The 22,348-nt window shown below is 35.2% G+C and overlaps 3 long non-coding RNA genes across 3 annotated transcripts in view; 1 reads left to right on the top strand and 2 right to left on the bottom strand.

Moving 5' to 3' along the window:
• Positions 1 to 15,443, bottom strand: part of LOC146332320 (uncharacterized) — a 122,994-nt gene extending 107,551 nt beyond the window's left edge. Inside the window, exon 1 of the long non-coding RNA XR_014772231.1 lies at positions 15,303 to 15,443. This is a non-coding gene — a long non-coding RNA (uncharacterized LOC146332320). The remainder of the gene's footprint in view (positions 1 to 15,302) is intronic.
• The window catches only part of LOC146332319 (uncharacterized), a 56,313-nt gene that overhangs the window by 12,780 nt on the left and 21,185 nt on the right, over positions 1 to 22,348 (top strand). The gene's annotated exons all lie outside the window — the stretch shown is intronic.
• LOC146332321 (uncharacterized) lies at positions 11,066 to 15,296 on the bottom strand. The gene is made up of 2 exons (XR_014772232.1): positions 12,127 to 15,296; positions 11,066 to 12,058 (listed from the first exon to the last, which is right to left on the bottom strand). It is a non-coding gene; the product is annotated as an uncharacterized LOC146332321 (long non-coding RNA).

The raw sequence follows: 22,348 nt of genomic DNA, 5'->3' as shown, positions 1-22,348 counted from the left end.
GAATACCATAATGCCGGAAGATATTGCCAAGAGGGAGGAGGTCGATGATGAACAGGAGGAGCCCCAATACTGAACCTTGTGGAACTCCGTGATGGACTGTGGTGCTTTCTGATTTATAGTTCTGAATATATACAAATTGTGATCTGTCAGAAAGGTAGGATGTAAACCATTTGAACACAGTGCCCTTAATTCCAATACTGGCAAGACGGTCCATGAGGAGTTGATGGGATATGGTATCAAAGGCAGTAGTGAGGTCTAGAAGGATGAGGAGAGAGAGCTGACCGGAATCAGCTGCCAGGAGGAGGTCGCTGGTGATCTTGACCAGGGCAGTTTCTGTGCTGTGTTTAGTGCAGAACCCTGATTGTAACTGTTCAAAGAGATTATTGTTTTCAAGGTAGCTTTGAAGTTGGAGTGCAACTACTTTCTCAATGATTTTGACACATATGATCAGTCTCATGCTGCCAGAACAGAAAACTGATCATATCATTTGTTGCTGTTGTTTGTCATTTAGTTTTTAGTTTGAGTTCAGTTTAATAAATAAAATAATTGAAGAAGATAAAGTTTTTCCATGTGTTGAACATTTCATGTATGTTCAGTCAGAGTGAGTTAAAATCTGTGATGATGTTTGATGATTCATGTTGTCATTATCACTCATCATAGTTTGACAAGTGAAGCTTTCACACTTGAACTCATTTGACACCAGTGTCATGTCTCATCATTTTCTCTGACCTCTTCTACTCACTCAGCAGCTCATATGTTGTGTTTTCTGTATCAAACTAGTTTTGTCAGTTGGTTCAATCAGCGACTCCACAGTTACACCTGGTAGTTAGTATGTGCTCATATTTCTAACAACAAGATCAACTGTGTGGAAGAATCAGTTTGTGCTGGAACTCATTTTCATTTGGTGATGCAGAAATCTTCACTTATTAACCTCATATATACCAACATATAACAAGGTCAAATACAACAGAGGAGACTGTGATCAGGACTGACCTTCAGTCCATGTACGGCAGTGAAGAAGTGCTGACCACAGCTGGATATCAACATCTGCTTTTTATGTTACAATATGGAATAACTTGTGTCACGCTGCACAAAACTGATGAAATGATTCATGATGTTCATGTTCCTGAAAGCTGCGTTCAGACCAGGATCCAAAATTTACTTTTTGTCCACCGGCTAAATATTTAGTGAATATTCAGATTTTACCAGAAGCTCAATAGATTAATGTTGTGTTTTTAACTGATGAGTGAAACAAATCTGTCAGTTACTTTAATATTTTATCTGCATTTGTTTGGTGGTTGGTGATAATTTTGGTTTCTTGATCAGATTGAACAGAAACATTAATGTGGTTTATTTAATCCTGTGAATTTGACTGTTGATTGATGAACCAGTGTCACATTTTTTATCAATTTAATTTTAGAATAAAAATACTAATAGGAAGAATCTCACCAGGGATGAACACAAAGGTCACTGCAGAAATCTGATGGCAGATGTCCTCCTGTGTGACGACACAGCGATAGTTGTCAGTCTCAGTCACAGTAGTTTGGAGGATGATGTCGTAGCTGCCTCCTCTCTTTATGACCTGTGGTTCTTTAGCAGGAAGGATGTTTCCTGAACTGTCCTGCCACTTTACTTTAGGTTTTGGAAAAACACGTCGAACTTCACACTGAAGCTTTGCTTCGTCCCTCGTGTGATCAAGTGATGTGATGTGTGGCTGTGGAGATGCACCTGTGAACACAGAGAACAAACAGGGACATTTTACATGTTATATTGTGATGTTTTTCCTTCATCACATCTCTTGTATGTGGATTACAGCATGTTTAAGAGAAAAACAGGAACAGAGAGAAACAGAAAAGTTCATGTCTCAATCACATGTTGTAATGTGACTGAGGTTTGGACAAACAGAAATATTTCTAAATATGGTGGTACAAACATTGTCTTTAAAATAAATCAAGCCTTATTTTTGCTTGTTGTAATACAAAAATGTGTCATAAAATATGAAACACAGAGTCTTCAGTGGTGTAACTCCTTCAGTTAGAAGCTTGTCAGAGATTTCATTAGAGTGTACTTTATTTTTTACAACAAATAAAGAGATTGTTATAAATCAATGAGGGTAAAACTGAGTGAAACAAATACAAACATACAGAAACACAACATATAAACACATTTGTATAAAGTTGCTTTTAACTCATTCTACTCCTGATTCAGATGCTTTTATATTTATTTTATTTTGGTTGTTACTCATTTATTCATCTGCCTGTTTAACTCACTTTATGTATTTTTATTTGAAATACTTGCTTTTCTAACTGAAACTTTGTTTTAATATTCTGCACTTTGTAACTTTTGAAAAGATGCAATAAATAAAGTTACTATTATTAATGAAATTCAGCAGCAGCTCAAACTACAGCCTCCAAAATGACCATAAACTTTTCTCTTAAATAGTTTTAACCAAAGTGAACATTATAACTTGATGACAGTAGGATTTATTACAGAGCTGTTGACAGGTGAACCTCATTAACTGGTAACTGAGTGGATGTAGTTTGTAATGTGGTTTTCTACATGTCAAACAATCATTAAAGATAAAATACACACTGATCAATATACTGCATTGATTTTAGTGCAGGTAACTCATGTTTTAGGTGGAACTGGAACTGAACAATATATCAAGATTATACTGATATTATGATTTGAGATATCTTTATATCTTGATGTGTCAGAAGTTTTGTCTTTTCCTGGTTTTAAAGGCTGAATTACAGTTAAGTGGTTTAGTTTTCTGAACTTAATATGATGCTCTAGTTCTTCTATTATTTACCTTTATATCTTCATAACGGATGATTATTTATTAAAAACTGCATCAAATTCTATACCAACTTCTCGTTTTCACTGTTTAACAATTAGAGCTGTAGATCTGTATATATCGAGATAAATACTGTATGTCACAGAAAAGTCTATAAATATTGAGATGTTATTGATAACCCATATTGTCCATCCAGACGTGTCACACACTTGTTGAAAATGCACATAAAATACAATTTCTAGTCACCGTTGTTACATTTTAAAAACCTTCTTGTCTGTATCATTTAAATTTACAGAAAGTAAAAACATGTTTCTTTATTGTAAAAGTCTCTGGTTTGTAAGTGATGTGTAATCAGTCCAACACACAGAAGAATGATCCCAGTCAGTTCAGCACAGTGATTCAGACACATTTAATTATCTTCAGTTTGAATTAAGATTGAAGTTTTTCTGACTGACATCAGACCTGTGGAGCCAATTCACACACTCACAATGAGGGATTAGTGATTGTAACACTCAGTTCTATTAATGAATCTATGAGAGGCAGGAAGTGACACAACAACAATCAGGACTCACCTCCGATGTTTTCCTCCCATCGGTCTTTGAAGATACAAACTAAAAGGAAAAACAGAAACACAATAATGTCAGAGTTCTTGTTTGATATCAAGTTAACACGCAGGTGATACTGGGAAAAAACTGAAACATGTGACTGTTTATTAGACTGATTTAAAAGACGTCTCAGATTTGACAAACTATCTGAAGTTGGCAGCACATTTACACATGAGACTGGTTTGTGTCGGTCCTGGATGGGTTACAGTCAAAGAGTCAGAAAACACATCTGTCAGAGCCTCCTTACTACCCTGCTGTGAGAGAGTCACCAATCCACTGATCCTGAACGATACAACTGCCTCCAGAAGACGATCAATCATGATCAATATCTGTAACACAGATCCATTAGAGGCCTGTCTCAAGAAGTAAGTTCAGATAATCAGGACATCTTTGAGTTATCTGGCTTTACTACGACTAACACTGTTGTTGTGGAGACTCACAAAGCTGATCATCAACTTCTCTTGTTAACTCAGAACTTTCTAAACCAGCTGGAAGTTCTCACATATGAAACCAGATTTATAACAACTCACATGCAGGACTCAGAATAGACATGATGGGATTTATACTTATTCATTTCATGATAGAGAGTCAGATGAGGAAATTTATATCACTCTCTTATCTGTACGTTAAATATAAAACTAGACTCAGTTAGCTTAGCTTAGCACAACAACTGGAAACAGGGAAACAAGTCTGTGTCTGCTGAACAAAAAACATCCACAGTAAAACTCATGTAAAACTAATTAACATGTTATATCTCATCTGTTTAACCTGTTAAACTGCCTGGTAAACACTCAGTGCCAAGAAACAGTCTGAGACAGAAGTTTTCAAAGTGGGAGGTGGGCCTCCCCAGGGGGTCCAAACAGATCCAGCAGAGGTTCAATGAATGAAAGTGAATTACTTTGATATTACATTATTTATCAAAAGGAGATCACATAGAGTCTCCTAGACGTGTGTGACTTGTTTAGAGAGACAGTTCAGAGAAACAGTATTGGTGAATTTTTACTGCACTGTTCATCTCAGATGCGTTCAGGTCCAGAGAAGTCTGCAGTGTTTCTGGATGTTGTTGATATGTGTCTTTCTCTTTTCATGGTAGAGTCTGAACTTTCATTTGTAGATGCAGAGACAAACTGTGTTTACTGACAACGGTTTTCCAAAGTGTTCCTGAGTCCATGTAGTGTCCTTTATACAATGATGAGGGTTTTTAATACAGTTTTTAATGCAGTGCTGCCTGAGGGGTCAAAGGTCACAGACAGTCAGTGTTGGTTTTCAACTATATAAAAATAGAATAGAATAGAATAGAATAGAAAAATATTTAACTTTCATCATCAGAGTTCAGTTTTTGTGTGGACCATATACCATATATATATACTAACATAATCAGTGATGATGATGCTAACAATAATAATAATAATAATAATAATAATGATAATAATAATAATGATAATAGGTGTGTTGAAGCCATTTTTGCTGTGGTATCAAAAGAGATATCGATTATTGTTTTTTGTACACTGCTAATGTATTGAAGTTTTTAAATTCTGGCATCTTGACTACAATCATTTTCAATATTGATTTGTTGTTTTGGTCCATAAATGATCCATCAGTTTATCTGTTTGTTTGTTTAACAGTTGAAACAGATAAACGCTGTCAGACAGGAAAAATCAATTCAACAGATTTAATGTTTATGTGTCTTCTAGCTGAAGCTCATCTGCAGCCCTCGTCCTCGGGGCAGGGCCTCGTCCAGATGTGTTGTTCTGATTATTTGATGAGAATTGAACTTGAGTCCATCTGGGACACTTGAACCAGTCTGTCTGTGAAATGAACAGGTGACTTTATAACTGTTTCATGGAAGAACTCACCAGCAAGTTCAATGTAGAATATTTGTCTGTTAGAATCATCAGGTGAAAAATCACATCTGTAGGTTCCACTGTCAGACAGCTTCGTATCTCTGATCCTTATGGAGGCATTACTGAACTGCAGTTGATCAGGAAAATGATAAACTCGTCCTTTGAACTGCTCGTCTTGACCTGGAAGGCCGTTATTGGAATGATTCCCGTTCTTATACAAGAACACCTTCTGACGATTTTTCTCCCACACAAAGGCGTCTTGTTCGATGTTCTGCTCAGGTCTGATGAAACAGGGTAAATCAGCTTCACTCCCTACATTCACTGTGACGTCAGCTGAACCTGAAAGACAAAATCAATCAGTGTGTTCACATGCAGAGTCATCAGGTTAGAAAGAAAGTCAGTTAACACATTTACAGACCACCACAATAACTCAAACACCAGTTTATGAGCAGTTTAGTCAGTAGTCAGATTTCTGATTGAAAACAGATATAAAGTTATTTAATGTGGACCAACATTACTTTGATCTGATTTCAACAAAGTCAGTGAAAAGTAGAAACATGAATTGTTTAATAATAATAATAATAGTTGGACTCCAGGAAGACGAGCTGACATCATGATGTTAGTTAATATGGATCCTTAGAAACTAATAAATTAATTTTATTCTTCTGGACGTGTTTGAAAATCATACTATTCTCTGTGATGAACATGAACCGACAATCCAAGACCATCATATGTTTTCCTCCATAAACGTTTCTCATGATAATTATACGATGTTATAGTGTAATATGGAGCTGATCAGTCGTTCACTGTTTGGAAGCTGGAGCCAACGTCAAACATTAAAGGGACAGTTCACCCCAAAATCAAAAAAACATATTTTTCCTCTGTCCTGTAGTTCTACATATCCATCTTTAATAGAATCTATCAGAACTACTGACTTTCTAATAGAAAGAAAATAGTTTCCACAACAAACTGCTCACAACTACGGATGTGTGTGATTAGTCGACTACATGATTAAACGTCGCCATCCTCGCCTGTCGACACCAAAACTATTTATCAATATTTTATTCATGCACAACGCCAGTTACCTGTTGCCTCTAAGATGTTATGCAGCCACCCACCACTAGTTGGGGCTGTGGCTCCATCAGATGTTAGCCTCTCTCACCGTACGCTGTAAGCATGTCTGCCCCGATGGTCCAGACGACCCCGGATGTTTTTATCAGAGAAGTCAGACAGATGACAGCTCATAAAACCAGTTCAGTTTGACAGCGTTTTGATATAGAAAATAGAAATAACACTGAATGTAGACTATCAGAATAAACTGGTATATAATCACTTGACCAGAGCAACATGTGACCACATTCAGCACAGACACGGACATTAACCTGCAAGGAGAGCAGCTGCTGCTGCTAGCACTGCTAACATTACTGAGACAACACTGAGATTTACTGTTAATGTTGAGTTTGACAGTTAAACTTTTCTTCTCTGTTGGACACAGAGTGATAAAATAACCCGTTGACGTCTTGAAATCTAATATTAGAGTTAGTCACTTTGTTAGTATTTAAGCACTTTTTTTTAATATTGTGGCGCCGATCTTTTCTCCCGGTAGGCGTGGTTTTCAGAGTGTGACGTAATGAGCTCTCGATGGCGACTGCAGCAGTTGAGGAAAAGTCAAACAGCTGTTGAACAACCAAACACAGCCAGTATTTCTCTTACCAGTAAAATATGACTTGACTGTGGACAAATATCTTCAAACTAATCAATATCGTTTGTCCTTCAACTGACAACTGAACAAAATATTAAAATAATTCAGCAGTTTTGTGTTTTGTGTTGATGTTGTCACCGCATTTTAGCTCTTTAAGAGACGTTCAAATATCAAATATCAACCGCAGTTTTCAACTAAAAATCAACGTTGAAACGCTGTTTGTAATGTCTTTTTTTTTTTATCTAAACCTTTAAAGTTTGTGTTTTCTTGTGTGTAAACTTCACTGACTTCCTGTTTCCACCCATGTTAATCAGATAACGCACACTTTCAGTTTAGGACAAATTCACATTATGATAGATACCAAATGAACCAGGAGGACTCTGTATGTGGAGGATCAGCTGCTGTTATAGAATAATCTGTATTAATACACAGATATGTTTATTTTTAAAGTGAAACTAATTTGATGACTTCCCTATTATGAATATGAGAGACGTTTTCTATTTATCACTGACAGATTAACGCTACGTAACTGTAAAGTGAACATTTCTTACCGTTTGCTTGTCCGAGTCCAGTTAGCAGACACAAACACAGGAACAGATTCTCCAAAAACGTTAATTTAAGTCTTATTTCCATCATGTTATCATGAACTTCAGTCCGACTAACGTCTGTGGCTGTCAGTTGGCTGTAACGTTGCTCCAGGGTTGCCAGGTCTGTGTGAGTACGCGCTTATCTTGTGTCAGTTTGGTAGGATTTGGGTATGAATAAAATCATTTCTTTAAAAACGTATTTCTATTTATAGTCTCTGTTGATTAAATATGCATGCAAAGTAGGTCCACCCAACAAGTAGACGAGATTTTCATACAGCTACAACAATTTAAAAAATAGGACAATTCTGCGGGAAAATCATAGACCTGGCAACCCCGCGCTGCTCCCTGCACACTTTGTTTCTGAGAAATCACGTGACTGATGAGGTCTGAAGCTTTAGGAAGCTTCTGTCTGTGAGTTTGAAAGTTCCGAAAGTTTTGCATCTAAACCCTCCACAGTCTGTTTTAAAAATGAAATTAAACATTATTTATCATCCTTAAAGATACTTTCAGAAGTTAATCAGTCTCTATGTGATTTATATGAAACCATGTCAAAGTCTCTTGCTCTTTAAGTTATAATGTCATTTTCACTCATTCGGATCCTTGATTCATTATATTTGATAATGAATCTCTGACTCATAAAGTGAGCGAGCTGTGAAGACGTCTGATCTGTGCTCTTATTTAAAGATTCTTCCTGGCTCTATGATTTTGTTTGTATTAATGATTTAATAAATAGCGGCTCAGCCTACAACTTAAAGCCACTGAGGTGCTGCTCAGGAACTTCCTCTTCAGGATAAGTGTCCTTTGCTTCACCACAGAGAAGTTGCTGGGCAGAGACACATTGTCCTTTCTAAAGGGCAATGTCAGGCCATAGTGTCCAGCCTCAAGCGTTGCAGAATTTTCCGCAGTTTCCATGAACTTGATGTCTTCTCTTGACAGCCCCTTCTCTGTAGCTCTCTCATTGAGATCATGGTTGTACTGCTCGCTCAACATGTCCTCCCAAAGAGGCATATGTTTGCACTCTCCAGTCTCCTTTGATGGATTTGACCTGGACTGGCAGGATGGAAAGAAGACAGCGATCACTTCCGGCCCCTGTATGACCACAGGTTTTATGGGATTCTGTGACGTTGCACGCTACTGGCTCTTTAGCACCTTCACTGTCTGCAGTGGAGATTTTATATTCATCCCCATCAAATATCAGAATGTCTCTTGCTGACAACACCATTAAACTTTCTCGTTGGACAAGAGCTGCTGTAATTTCATTTTGCCTTTGCATTATGGCACAAATATCTCCAAACTGTTTTCATCCACTGGCTGAGAACTGAAAAGAGGAGGCTGTATTTCATCCATAGACCGGGCAGTGAGCAGGGGATGCTGCCTTTCATCCACTGGTTTAACATGATGCAAAGAGGGTTGCAAAAATTGAGACTGTGCATCACTTGCGTGTTGTGAGGGTAACCCTGCATTTGTGAGTCGGTCTGCTGCTTTGATTCAGCCGTTTGGTGCCGACTAGCCTCCCGAGGCTGCATAACAGTTGTTGCTGGATAAGTTGTTGGTAGTGTCCAGTTCTTACTCTGCTGCAGTTTGTTCTGATTTTCAGGTTTGTACTTTGCCAAAGGATTTAGCTTGTTTGCAGTTGCTTCCTTTCTTTTTTCCCTTTGCAGGTAGGAATTCACTGCATGCTGCTAGCAGAGTTTCTCTTCCTTTTCAGTTGTTGCTGTTGTTCCTCCAAAGCATGTGTTTTCTTTAAAGCTGCAACACGGGCAGGCAGTGCAGCTCTGTCTGCCTCTGCTTTGACTCTTGCAGAGGACATAGTGCTTGATTTTCCATTGCATGCACTTTTTTTGCTTGTGTGTTTGCTTGCAACATTTGAAACCCCGTCTTTTGGATTCACATCATCATCATCATCATCATCATCATCATCATCATCATCATCATTATCATCACCCTTAAGTGCATGTTGTTCAGTACATTTTACCCATCTTTTCACATCAGATATTAATTCATCATTACCAAACATTTTTGCTTTGAATCATATGTCATACTTGTCTTTTTCATCATCAGGCAACAAACCCATCAAAGAACCATGAACACCTTTTGCTTCATCACACAAATTAACAAACTCATCAAGAGCACATTGCACCTCTGATTTTTTAATCACCTTTTTGCATAAGTGCATGAAGTGCAAACCAAAATTAGGGCCTGACGGATACTGAATTTTTGGGGCTGATACCAGTATTAGGGAGTAAAAATATTTCAATATTGATACATTGGTTGATACTCTGGGTGGCCGTTTGACCATTTTCTAATTCACTGTGAAAATAAATTGATTCACATTGTTTCTCTCCAGGAAGGAGGGGCAGCTCTCACTGTTGTATGATGGGATAAATTAACAGAGAAGGCTGAGAGGACAGCTATCAGCTGAGGAGAAATTCTGATCTCATAAATTCTGTCCCTGATATGACCAGTTCATGTTTATGAATCATCAACATTTCAGTGATTACATGATAGAGGAGGATCCAGTTATGTTTAATGTTTAATAAAGTTAATAAAGCGTTGGATGCAGTGAAATATCTGATTTATCTGTCAATAAATTTAGTTAATTAATCAGTTAATTTGAAAATAAAGAATTTCAAAGACAGATGAGTTATGGGCCTCATGTTTATTAATTTTATCTAATAAATAACCCTATGATTAATATTTGTTTATGAAGTGGCTCCCAGGCAAAACAAGGTGAGAATCTCTGATACAGAATAAATACATCAACATTTTTTTCAGTGACAAAGATATGAAATAGATAATCAATAAACTTTATTCTTCAAAATGATGTCAGAGCAATGAAACAAACTTTCTCTTGTATTTTTAATAATTATAAATAACTGTAAATAAAAAGAACAAGTAGAGACTGAAGACGTGACGGACAAAAAAAATTCATGTCTGATAAAGTTTATCTGGATGAAATCCTGCAGCCAGTTTAAAGTGTGGAGATTTTTCTGTAATAACAGACAACAGGAGGTAACTGTAGTTTTATTTGTTTATTTAATTCAGTCTAAAAAGTCTCCTCATGTTATTCAGAGATCAAATAAGAGAATAAAAGCTGAAGCTGCTCTGAGGCTCAGAGGTTAAAGGTCAAACATGAACCACAACTCTCTGCTTCAAGTCCAGCTGGAGATGTTTGTAACATCTCTCCACCATCACTGTCTAATAATGGAGCTAAATACTAAATATTAAATAGATGTAAAATCTTTCTGCATCATCAGGATCAAAATGATTTATGTGATTAATGTTCAGCTATAATTATCATTCATGCAGCTGTTAGTGTGATAAACTGTTTGTTAGAAGTTTTGTTGTAAAGATGATTTATCTTCTATGTTGTTTCATTCAAAGTGTTTCTGATCCTCTAGAAATCTTTATTTAAAAAACAACTGTTACAAAACAGGGATCGTCTTAAAATCCAGCCAATAAAGTAAAATCATTTTTATTTCTTTTATCAAAGTTTGAACACAGAAACATAAAAACACAGTGACAATGAAAAGTTTTAAATGTTTTATTCAAGCTCATAAAAGTATAAAAATGATTCAGCGCTGCCTGAAATGACAAGATACAAGAATATAATCAGTTAACAACATAAACACACATGAAGCTTTAATCTCACAGGAAACAAGAGGAAACACTCAGTGTCCAGATTATTAGGTTCACTGAACATTAAACCTTCATGAAGGGAGGATTCACTGGTTTAGTTTTAACTCAGTTTACCTTAAGAAATAAACAAGACAGGCGTTTCCCAAATAATCTGAAAATATAAACACACAATTAAAAATCAAGTCACATTATATTTGACTTCAGCTGCAGAATAATGACATTATTCTCCAGTGTAACAGCTGTCTTTGGTTCAGTGAAGTCTGATGTTTTTGTATTTATTCAATCACCCACTGATCATCTACAATGATCATTTAATACGTCACAATGTGAACTTCAAAACATTCAACGTGTCTGAAATACAGATAAAACTGAGTTTATGTTTTTCTCTGGAGGTAAACAAATCAACAACAGGCTTCAAATCTGCACTTCAGATGTACTTTGATTGAAAAAGTCCCTCATTATGAAAACTTTGGCCTCTGGATTGATGACAAATTAACTTTTAAAACACACAAAGACAATTTAAGACACAAACTAAGGATGTAACTTCCTGTACAGTAACAGCTCCTATTTTTTTTTTTTCTAGTAAAAATGAAAGTAGTTCAAACATAAAACTGCTCACAACGAAGTCTGTGGATTATCTTAAAAAAAAAAACAAAAAAACAAAAAACAAAACAAAACAGGTCATCATTTCTGGAAAGAGATTCTGTTTTTTTTTTCATTTTTTAAAAAGCTGAGTGTCATTTAGTCTCACTGTACTGCAGAGAAGTCAGACATCTCTTTGGCTGATATCTTCAAAACTCTGCTACTCACACCAAAACTATCTTGATGGATAAATAAAACTACAGGCCAGAGCAGAAATATGTATTTTTGATTTTTTAGGGGGACTGTCCCTTTAAAGGTTTAAAGGACACTTCAACATGTGGACAGGATTATCTATTCATGCAGGTACGACAGTTAAATGTCCTCAACAACAGACCAGAGGACAGTTTTTTTTTGACCTGACATCAGAATGAATCTACATTTACAGAAGATTAAAAATAAGATGCATAAATAAATCAGAATTAAAAATAAAAATATAAAAATAAAGTCAACAACATTAATGAGCAATAAAAGTAAAAATATGTTTAGTGAATAACTTTTCTCTTAAAGTTGAACAAGAGTTGAATCAGAATTCAAGACAAACTATTGATTGAATAGTCATTGAACAGAATGATTGATTAATAATCAGTTCTGTCAGCATTAAAGGCCACTTGTTCTCTTCTGTTGTCACCTTGTTAACTCCAATCTGTCTGATAAAATCAAAGTACCTGAACAGAACCGACCTCATCACCACACTGAATATTTACATGGATGTTGGACCATTCTGCTAAATCACTCATTATATTCAATCATGACGTCCTCATGTCTTTTTTTCTTTGATTTATTGTGTCCTGAATTTTTCCTTGGACACTGTTTGCACATGTTTTGATTTATTAAACACTGAGTGCTGTGAGATAATGGTAATGACTCTATATTTTTATATATTTATTGTTAGTTAGCTCAGTATTTCAGGGGGCAGCTGTGCTGTTGTCTTACTGTCCATGATGTTGACAGGTGATCTCATTCTGAGGACAGTATATGAAGACACTTGGTTAAGTTGAGGCACAGATTGTTGTCGTGGTGACGGGACAGTTTCCATATGAAAGCAGGATGAGCTTCATGCATATTAATCACTGAAACAACCTTCATTTTCAGCATCACAACTGTCTGCCTCAACACAACCATAATCCAAACCTCAACCTGAAACTAAGTTTAACTTTAACCTTAAAACCAGGTTTAACACTTAAACTGACTGAAATAAGTGAAGAGCAGAAAAAATCCAGCAGAGTTTAAAACTCAGATTGACTTTTAAAAGATTTAACTTCTACACTCCACTTGTATCATGGTTCCTGTTCAGCTCGACTTGTTCCTCTTCATCTCCTTTTCTCTCCATCTGTGAATCTGCAGGAAAGAAAACAGTTTTATTCAAGAAAATCCCAAAATGACTTGATCCTAATGAGAAAATAAAACATCTGTCAAGACTCTAAACATGAGAAATAAAAAGAATGTGTTTTTTGTTAAATTATTTAAACTTACCTTTCTTGCAACGGTTGCAGAAGCTACAGCACCACCAACAGAACCACCTCTTGAAGCCTCCCCAAGCACCTGCAGCACCGACAAAGAATCCAGTGGAGAACCCAGAACCAGAGAAGATAAAGTTGGTGTCAGAGTGAGAATGTAAATGCAGATGATAAACAGCAGATTGGAGCTCACAGTCCACACAAAGAACAACTAAAGGTGTTGATGTTCCTGCAGATTCAAACCCCACTGGGATGAATCTCAGCAGGAACAGTGATGTCAGCTTGGATCTTATGTCCAGTTTCCTCCTGCTTGTCTTCACAGCTCAGAGGTTGGTTTTGGTTTTGCTCACAGTAGTGAGGAGGGTGATGTTGTAGCATGGTCCTGTTTCTGAGACGTGCTGCTCATCAGTATGAAGACTGTTTGAATCACTGTCCTGCCACCTCCACTTCAGCCTGTTTACATGTGACTGTTGTTAAACTGCTGCTGTGTCTGACATCTGCAAATGTGTGTGACAATCTGTCTACAGCCGAGGTTCTCTACACACTGAGCCCAGGACACCATGGACTCTGGATTACGTCTTAGAAACACGTCTTTACTTTATCACAGTTTCAGGAATTTATCAATCTGTCATCAATACAGTCCATCTGTCTGTCCATCCTTTCATCTTAACATGCAGCTCAGATAACTTTGATTCACTGAGCTGGAAAACTACAAATCTGATGGACTTTACATGAGTATTTACATTTAACCCTACTTTATACTTCTTCTGGTATTTTTGTTTTTACTTTTTACTCTCCTACATTTATCAGACATATATAGTAACTAATTACTTTGATATTACAACAAAACATGAGTAACTCTGGTACTTCTGTACTTTTACTCAAGTGGACTTTTACTTGTACTTTTTTTTTACACATTTACATATCTAATGAATATTTAGAGATTCTTCTTCAACATTATATAATTATTCTTTTTTAACCATCAAGTGGAATCTTTATCTTATTTTGGAAACTGTTTAAGAGTTTGATCTTTTATTTTGTTGTGAAACAACAGTTTTGGTCATTATTTCTGAATTTGAATTCTTCCTTCATCATAAAATTCAAATAAATTCTCTCATCAGTTTCTGTTGGTTTAACAGTCAGAATTACTACAATTATAAAAAGATAATTAATGTTGGAAACTTGAAGCTTCGACTGAATGAGAACTGAGACACAGAAGTTTTTAATCTGTTCATTTCAAAACTGCATTTAAAGTAAATGATGAAGTTGATAAAAGTAAAGAGTTTTCTACTGACTTTCCACATTGAGAACATGTGTTTGTTTGTGTGTCTCCTGTTTGTGTCTCAGTCTCACAGTCGGCCTGTGACAGTGTCTTTATGTTGTTTCTTATGTGATTCATGTGGAACTTTGCTGCTGCACTTTCTCATTGGGATCAATAAAGTTCTCTATCTAATCTATACAACTACAGATAATCAAACCTTCAGAGAGCCTCGCTGGATTTTGGTGGAACATGTGGAACAATAATTCTTCACTTTCACAACATTTTTTCTTTTCACTTGTGGAACAGAAATGTCTCTGATTCTAATGACTTCAGTCTCTAAATCGTCCTCGTCTTCATGTTTTCATTAAAGCTGTGATGATTAATTGATTAGTTGTCAACAATTAAATTAATCAATAAAGTACTTTGATAAGAGTTTCCAAAATATTGTTAGAGGCAGCATGAACATTTTTTTTGTTAATGAAAAAAAGAGGAACAGAGAGAAACAGAAAATAACATGTAGGATGAGAACTAGGCAATAATTTCTATTAAACTAAAATAATATAAAAATGTGACACAAAATCTGAAACCTCAGGTTTTTAAAGGCGTACAGTCATTGTGTCATCAGGTTTTAACTGTCGATGATAAACATATTAAAGACATATGATCAACTTGTACAGATGTTTTCATCACAGTTTACTTTTTCAATCTGAACACAAACTGACTCAGAAAATGAATAATTAAAATTTTGATGACTAGAAAGAATCTCACCAGGGATGAACACGAAGATCTCAGCTTTAGTCTGATCTTCGATTCCCTCCTGTTTGGCGACACAGCGATAGTTTCCTGTCTTGGTCACAGTAGTTTCGAGGATGATGAAGTATTTGCCTCCTCCCTTTATGACCTGTGATTCTTTAGTACGAACGATCTCTCCAGAACTGTCCTTCCACTCTAGTTCAGGTTCTGGAGAAGCTCCTCGAGCTTCACACCACAGCACAGCCCAGTCATCTGTTTTACGTATCTTCACAGACAGCTCTGAAGCTCCACCTGTGAACATAATATATACAGTATAATATAAAGAACATTTACATGATTAGACACATAATACTTGGATTTTTTGTTCATCCTTCATCTGCTTGTAAATGAGGATTAAAAAAACAGGAATAAAAGTGATGATTCTTGCATAGATGTAATTTTGTTCTTGTTGTTTTGGAACCTTTTTGTTCATTTTTATTTATTTTTTGGTTCAGTGTGTTTGTGACAGTTTTGTTTTGCTGACATTAAACATTGCTACTATTTATTGTTTCATGTGTGTCACTTCACTGTTTTTTAATCTTAATATTTGGTTTATATTTCATTTATTAGTTTTATTGATACAGTGTGATTTTAAACTGATGTCTTTTTTATTCTTCTTGTTTTTGTGTGACTCCAGGAAGACTAGCGACACTTTGTGGAAACTAATGAGGATCTAAATGAAAAATAGAGGAACAGAAAGAATTTAACACAACAATTTTTGTTGTCTTGAAATGATTTCACATAAAATTTGTTGTCTGACATGTCAACAATAATTTCTATTATATAAAACTAATATAACAAGGTATTATAAAATCTGAATCATAAACTCATAAAAGCTCCTGAACCTCTTGTGTCACAAAACATATGATCAACTTATATAAACATCATAACAGCAACACAGTGTGACTTTATTACTTTAGAGTGACAGAGAAAACTGTTAAGATCTTAGAAAACATATTTCAAATAATATTTTAAAATTATTTTCTAACAGAACAAATTATTCTAAACTCACAACGTCCATCTCAAGCAGTGGAAAGAAACTTTGTATTTTTAACTATGTAGATTAGATTTTTTTAACTATAATTGAACACATTTTATACATGAAAATCTCAACACTTTTATTAAAATGATTTTGTATTGTTTGCATTTTAACTTTTGAGTCTTTTTTGATCTTCATATAATCCTTTCCAGGTTTCTGTCCGTCCTCACTTTTATATTTCCTACATGTCTTTTCTTTTTCTATTTGTCCATGTGAAACAAACAAACAACTAAATAAACATTCATATCAATATTTGTATATCTGTAATACAGTGGTATTAATTCCAAGTTTAAACTGTCCAGTAAAAACTCCAGTTCAAATCCTTTATGTGCCTCCATGGTATCAGATTATTTCCAGGAACTATCTCTGTATATATTTAGAGTTAAAGTCTGCTCCTAGTTTTTACTTTCACTTCAGTTTCTAGTTCAGTTCAATAAAATGATAAAATCCTGACTGACTAAAATCTTCTCTCCATGTCTGAGTGTTGTTTGGGCTCCTCTGATTGGTCGACTCTGCTGTTGCTGTGCTTTCTGTCTCCAGGGCTGCAGACCTGTTGGGAGGTTCATCAGCAGCATGGACACACCTGGACACCTCTGTGTCGTGTCTTTGCTTTCCTTTTCTTTGTTTTTACAGCAAAACATCCAGCGGCACATTTTCACTCATCCACTCCCGACACAACTGACTTTCCACATTGAGAACATGTGTTTGTTTGTGTGTCTCCTGTTTGTGTCTCAGTCTCACAGTCGGCCTGTGACAGTGTCTTTATGTTGTTTCTTATGTGATTCATGTGGAACTTTGCTGCTGCACTTTCTCATTGGGATTAATAAAGTTCTCTATCTAATCTATACAACTACAGATAATCAAACCTTCAGAGAGCCTCGCTGGATTTTGGTGGAACATGTGGAACAATAATTCTTCACTTTCACAACATATTTTCTTTTCACTTGTGGAACAGAAATGTCTCTGATTCTAATGACTTCAGTCTCTAAATCGTCTTCATGTTTTCATTAAAGCACCGATGATTAATTGATTAGTTGTTAACTTTAAAATTAATATTTAACTACACTGATAACTAATTAATTGGTTTGAGCCATTTTTTTTAGAAAAAGGTCAAAGTTTTCTGATTTCAGCTTCTTAAATATAAATATTTTCTGGTTTCTTCTCTCCTCTCTGACAGTAAACTGAATATTTTTGGGTTTGGGACAAAACAAGATATTAGAGGACGTTGTCTTGGACTTTAGGAAACACTGATCAACATTTTTCACCATTTTCTGACATTTTATAGACTGAACAATGAATTGATCAATCAAGAAAATAATCAACAAAAATAAGATGAGGAATAATCTCACCTTCAGGTGGCTCTGGATCTGTGAACACTGAGTAAACAAACAAAAAGTGACACATCAGTTATAAAGAACAATTACAGGATTATAAATTTAACATTTTAATGTTTTTGTTCATTTTCTTCTCTGCCTGTAAATGAGGATTAAAGTGTGTTTAAGAGAAACATGAGGAACAGAAAGAAACAGAAAATAACATGAGGGATAAGTAAAACAATCTTTTCTATAAAACTAAATTATTAAAATGTTCAGGTTTTAAAAGTGTGTGCAGTCATTGTGTTTTCAGGTTTTAACTGAGTCTCAGTGATAAACTCATATTAGACACATATGATCAGTCTCATGCTGCCAGAACAGAAAACTGATCATATCGTTTGTTAAAAATTAATTTATAAATATTTAGTGAATAATCAGATTTGACCAGAAACTCAATAGATTAATGTTGTGTTTTTAACTGATGAGTGAAACAAATCTGTCACTTACTTTAATATTTTATCAGTATTTGTTTGGTGGTTGGTGATAATTTTGGTCTCTTGATCAGATTGAACAGAAACATTAATGTGGTTTATTTAATCCTGTGAATTTGACTGTTGATGATGAACCAGTGTCACATTTTTATAAATTAAATTTTTCACTCATTTTGAAACATTTTCGACATGACGTGTCTTCATCAGTTTTCTTTGAGCTGATTCACTTTGTGTTCAGTCTGAACACATTAAATGTTTTTAAATTATTTAAAGATTAAATCACAAATATGAAGAATCTCACCAGGGATTTTCACAGAGATCTCTTCAGAAACCTGATGGTTGATTCCCTCCTGTTTGACGACACAGTGATATCTGCCAGTCTCCGTCACAGTTCTGTTGAGAGTGATGTAGTATTTGCCTCCTTTCTCTGTGACCTGTGGTTCTTCAGCACAAAGGATGTTTCCAGAACTGTCCTTCAACTCTAGTTTAGGTTTTGGAGAAGCTCCTTGAACAACACACTGCAGCAGGATCCCGTCATCTGTTTTAAATGTCATGACAGTCAGCCTTAAAGCTGCACCTGTGAACATAATAGAAACTGTAACTTATAAAGAACATTTACATGATTAGACACATAATACTTGGATTTTTTGTTCATCCCTCATCTGCTTGTGAATGAGGATTAAAAAACAGGAATAAAAGTGATGATTCTTGCGTCGATATAATTTTGTTCTTGTTGTTTTGGAACCTTTTTGTTCATTTGTATTTATTTTTTGGTTCAGTGTGTTTGTGACAGTTTTTTTTGTCCTTGTTCTTTCATTGATTACCTGTCATGATGTCTGGTGGAGATGCAACTGTGAACACAGAGAACAAACAGGGACATTTTACATGTTATATTGTGATGTTTTTCCTTCATCACATCTCTTGTATGTGGATTACAGCATGTTTAAGAGAAAAACAGGAACAGAGAGAAACAGAAAAGTTCATGTCAATCACATGTTGTAATGTGACTGAGGTTTGGACAAATCTTCTAAATATGGAGGAAAAAACATTGTCTTTAAAATAAATCATGAAATTTTCTGCTTGTTGTAATAAATAATGTGCCATAAAATATGAAACAGAGTCTTCAGTGGTGTGTAACTCCTTCAGTTAGAAGCTTGTGACAGATTTCATCAGAGTGTACTTTATTTTTACAACAAATTAAGTGATAATTATAAATCAATGAGGATAAAACTGAGTGAAACAAACAAACATACAACAACACAACATATAAACACACATTTGTATAAAGTTGCTTTTAACTCATTCTACTCCTGATTCAGATGCTTTTATATTTATTTTATTTTGGTTGTTACTCATTTATTCGTCTGCCTGTTTAACTCACTTTACATATTTTTATTTGAAATACTTTTCTAACTGAAACTTTGTTTTAATATTCTGCACTTTGTAACTTTTGAAAAGATGCAATAAATAAAGTTACTATTATTAATAAAATTCAGCAGCAGCTCAAACTACAGCCTCCAAAATGACCATAAACTTTTCTCTTAAATAGTTTTAACCAAAGTGAACATTATAACTTGATGACAGTAGGATTTATTACAGAGCTGTTGACAGGTGAACCTCATTAACTGGTAACTGAGTGGATGTAGTTTGTAATGTGGTTTTCTACACGTCAAAGAATCATTAAAGATAAAATACACACTGATCAATATACTGCATTGATTTTAGTGCAGGTAACTCATTTTTTAGGTGGAACTGAACAATATATCAAGATTATACTGATATTATGATTTGAGATATCTTTATATCTTGATATGTCAGAAGTTTTGTCTTTTCCTGGTTTTAAAGGCTGAATTACAGTTAACAGATTTAATTGTCTAAACTTACCAGACTGTTCAAGCTCTTCTATTATCTGTGTTAAACCTTTATATCCACATTACTGATGATTATTGATCAAAAATCTCACTGTGTTAATATTTTGTGAAAACACCAATAATCATCCTGATAATATCAATGAAGGTATTTGTTCAAATATATTGTGTTGTTTGTTTTTGTCTGTATCACTCAGCCCTAATACATCATATTCTATATGATCATCATGTTTGCAGTATCTGAGAATTTATGGTATGTTATTTTAGAGAAATGTGTATATCAAGATATATATTATATATCACTGAATAGTCTAAAAATATATAGATATTATTGATAACCCATATTACTCATCCAGACGTGTCACACACTTGTTGAAAATACACATAAAATATAATTTCTAGTCACAGTTGTTACATTTTAAAAACCTTCTTGTCTGTATCATTTAAATTTACAGAAAGTAAAAACATGTTTCTTTATTGTAAAAGTCTCTGGTTTGTAAGTGATGTGTAATCAGTCCAACACACAGAAGAATGATCCCAGTCAGTTCAGCACAGTGATTCAGACACATTTAATTATCTTCAGTTTGAATTAAGATTGAAGTTTTTCTGACTGACATCAGACCTGTGGAGCCAATTCACACACTCACAATGAGGGATTAGTGATTGTAACACTCAGTTCTATTAATGAATCTATGAGAGGCAGGAAGTGACACAACAACAATCAGGACTCACCTCCGATGTTTTCCCTTTTATAATCTAAAAGTCCTAAAAGTTCTTGTTTGATATCAAGTTAACATGCAGGTGATACTGAGAAAAAACTGAAACATGTGACTGTTTATTAGACTGATTTAAAAGACGTCTCAGATTTGACAAACTATCTGAAGTTGGCAGCACATTTACACATGAGACTGGTTTGTGTCGGTCCTGGATGGGTTACAGTCAAAGAGTCAGAAAACACATCTGTCAGAGCCTCCTTACTACCCTGCTGTGAGAGAGTCACCAATCCACTTCATTCCATCACAGCCAAAATCGAACATTTTCAGCAAAAGGAACTGGTCCAAAGCGAGGGAAAGGAACTAAAAGGCACCACATTTCGTCTCAATGATCAATACCCACGAGAGATAAACGAACGCCAGAAAATACTATACCCAATCTTAAAAGAAAACAGGAAAAACAACAAAGGTGCATCACTGGTAGTCGGCAGACTTCATATTGACGGACTGTTATTCAGGAGCACAAAAATCACCTAACCCTAACCTACAAAAAAAAAGGAAGAAAAAAAAAAACGATCTAAAAATAAACCAAAATGAACCATAAGGTCTGATTATTGAATAATCATTATTGAATAATCACTCTTACATCATAATTACTCTGTTTAGAGTATTACAGACCTCCTGCCCGACCCGCTCCTCTGCTCAAGGAAACTGTGATCCCAGTAAGGCTCTCAGCAGTGTCCCTTGTTTCCTTTGTTCATGTATTGTGTATGTTTTTGTCACAATCTTTGTCCTTCATGTTCTGTGTTTCAGCCATGATATTGATATTCAGTCACATGTTGGCAGTTTATGTTGTATTACAGAATGTTGATATGAACAAACATCAATACTATCCCTGTCTGTCTCTCTCCTACTCCTCCTACACACACACACACACACACACACACACACACACACACACACACACACACACACACACACACACACACACACTCACACACAAACACAAACACACACACACACACACACACACACACACGCACACACACACACACACACACACACACACACACTCCATCTCCATACTCTCAACTTTCACTCAAAGACAACTTAACATGTAATCATTCAAACACTTAACTTCATCACATGGAATGTACGTGGCATCCGTCATCAATCTAAAAGAATTAAAATAATTAATCATCTCATCAAATTAAAGGCTGATATATGTTTCATACAAGAAACAGAAACTCAGAATTACAATATCTTAAAATTAAACAATATGATAAAATATTTTCATCAACATACAACAGTAAACAAAGAGGTGTTTCAGTCTTAGTAAGTAAAACTATTCCATTTATCCACAACACATCCATCATTGACCCAGACGGGAAGTTTATCATTATTAATGCGTCTATTAATCAAACAACATTCACACTCACTAACATCTACAGGCCCAACAGTGACGACGCTGCTTTCTTTCATAATTTCTTTTACTTACTACATGACTCAACAAATATCATATTAGCTGGTGACTTCAATACTGTTATCAACCCCACAATAGATCACTAAAGTACCTCTGGCAGCTCAAGAAACTGACA

The sequence above is a fragment of the Lutjanus erythropterus genome, chromosome 2 (assembly GCF_056507025.1).
Source record: "Lutjanus erythropterus isolate fLutEry1 chromosome 2, fLutEry1.hap2, whole genome shotgun sequence".
Taxonomy (NCBI): Eukaryota; Metazoa; Chordata; class Actinopteri; order Lutjaniformes; family Lutjanidae; genus Lutjanus; species Lutjanus erythropterus.
The sequence above is the reverse complement of the archived record's forward strand: the minus strand, read 5'-3'. Positions and strand labels throughout refer to the sequence as shown.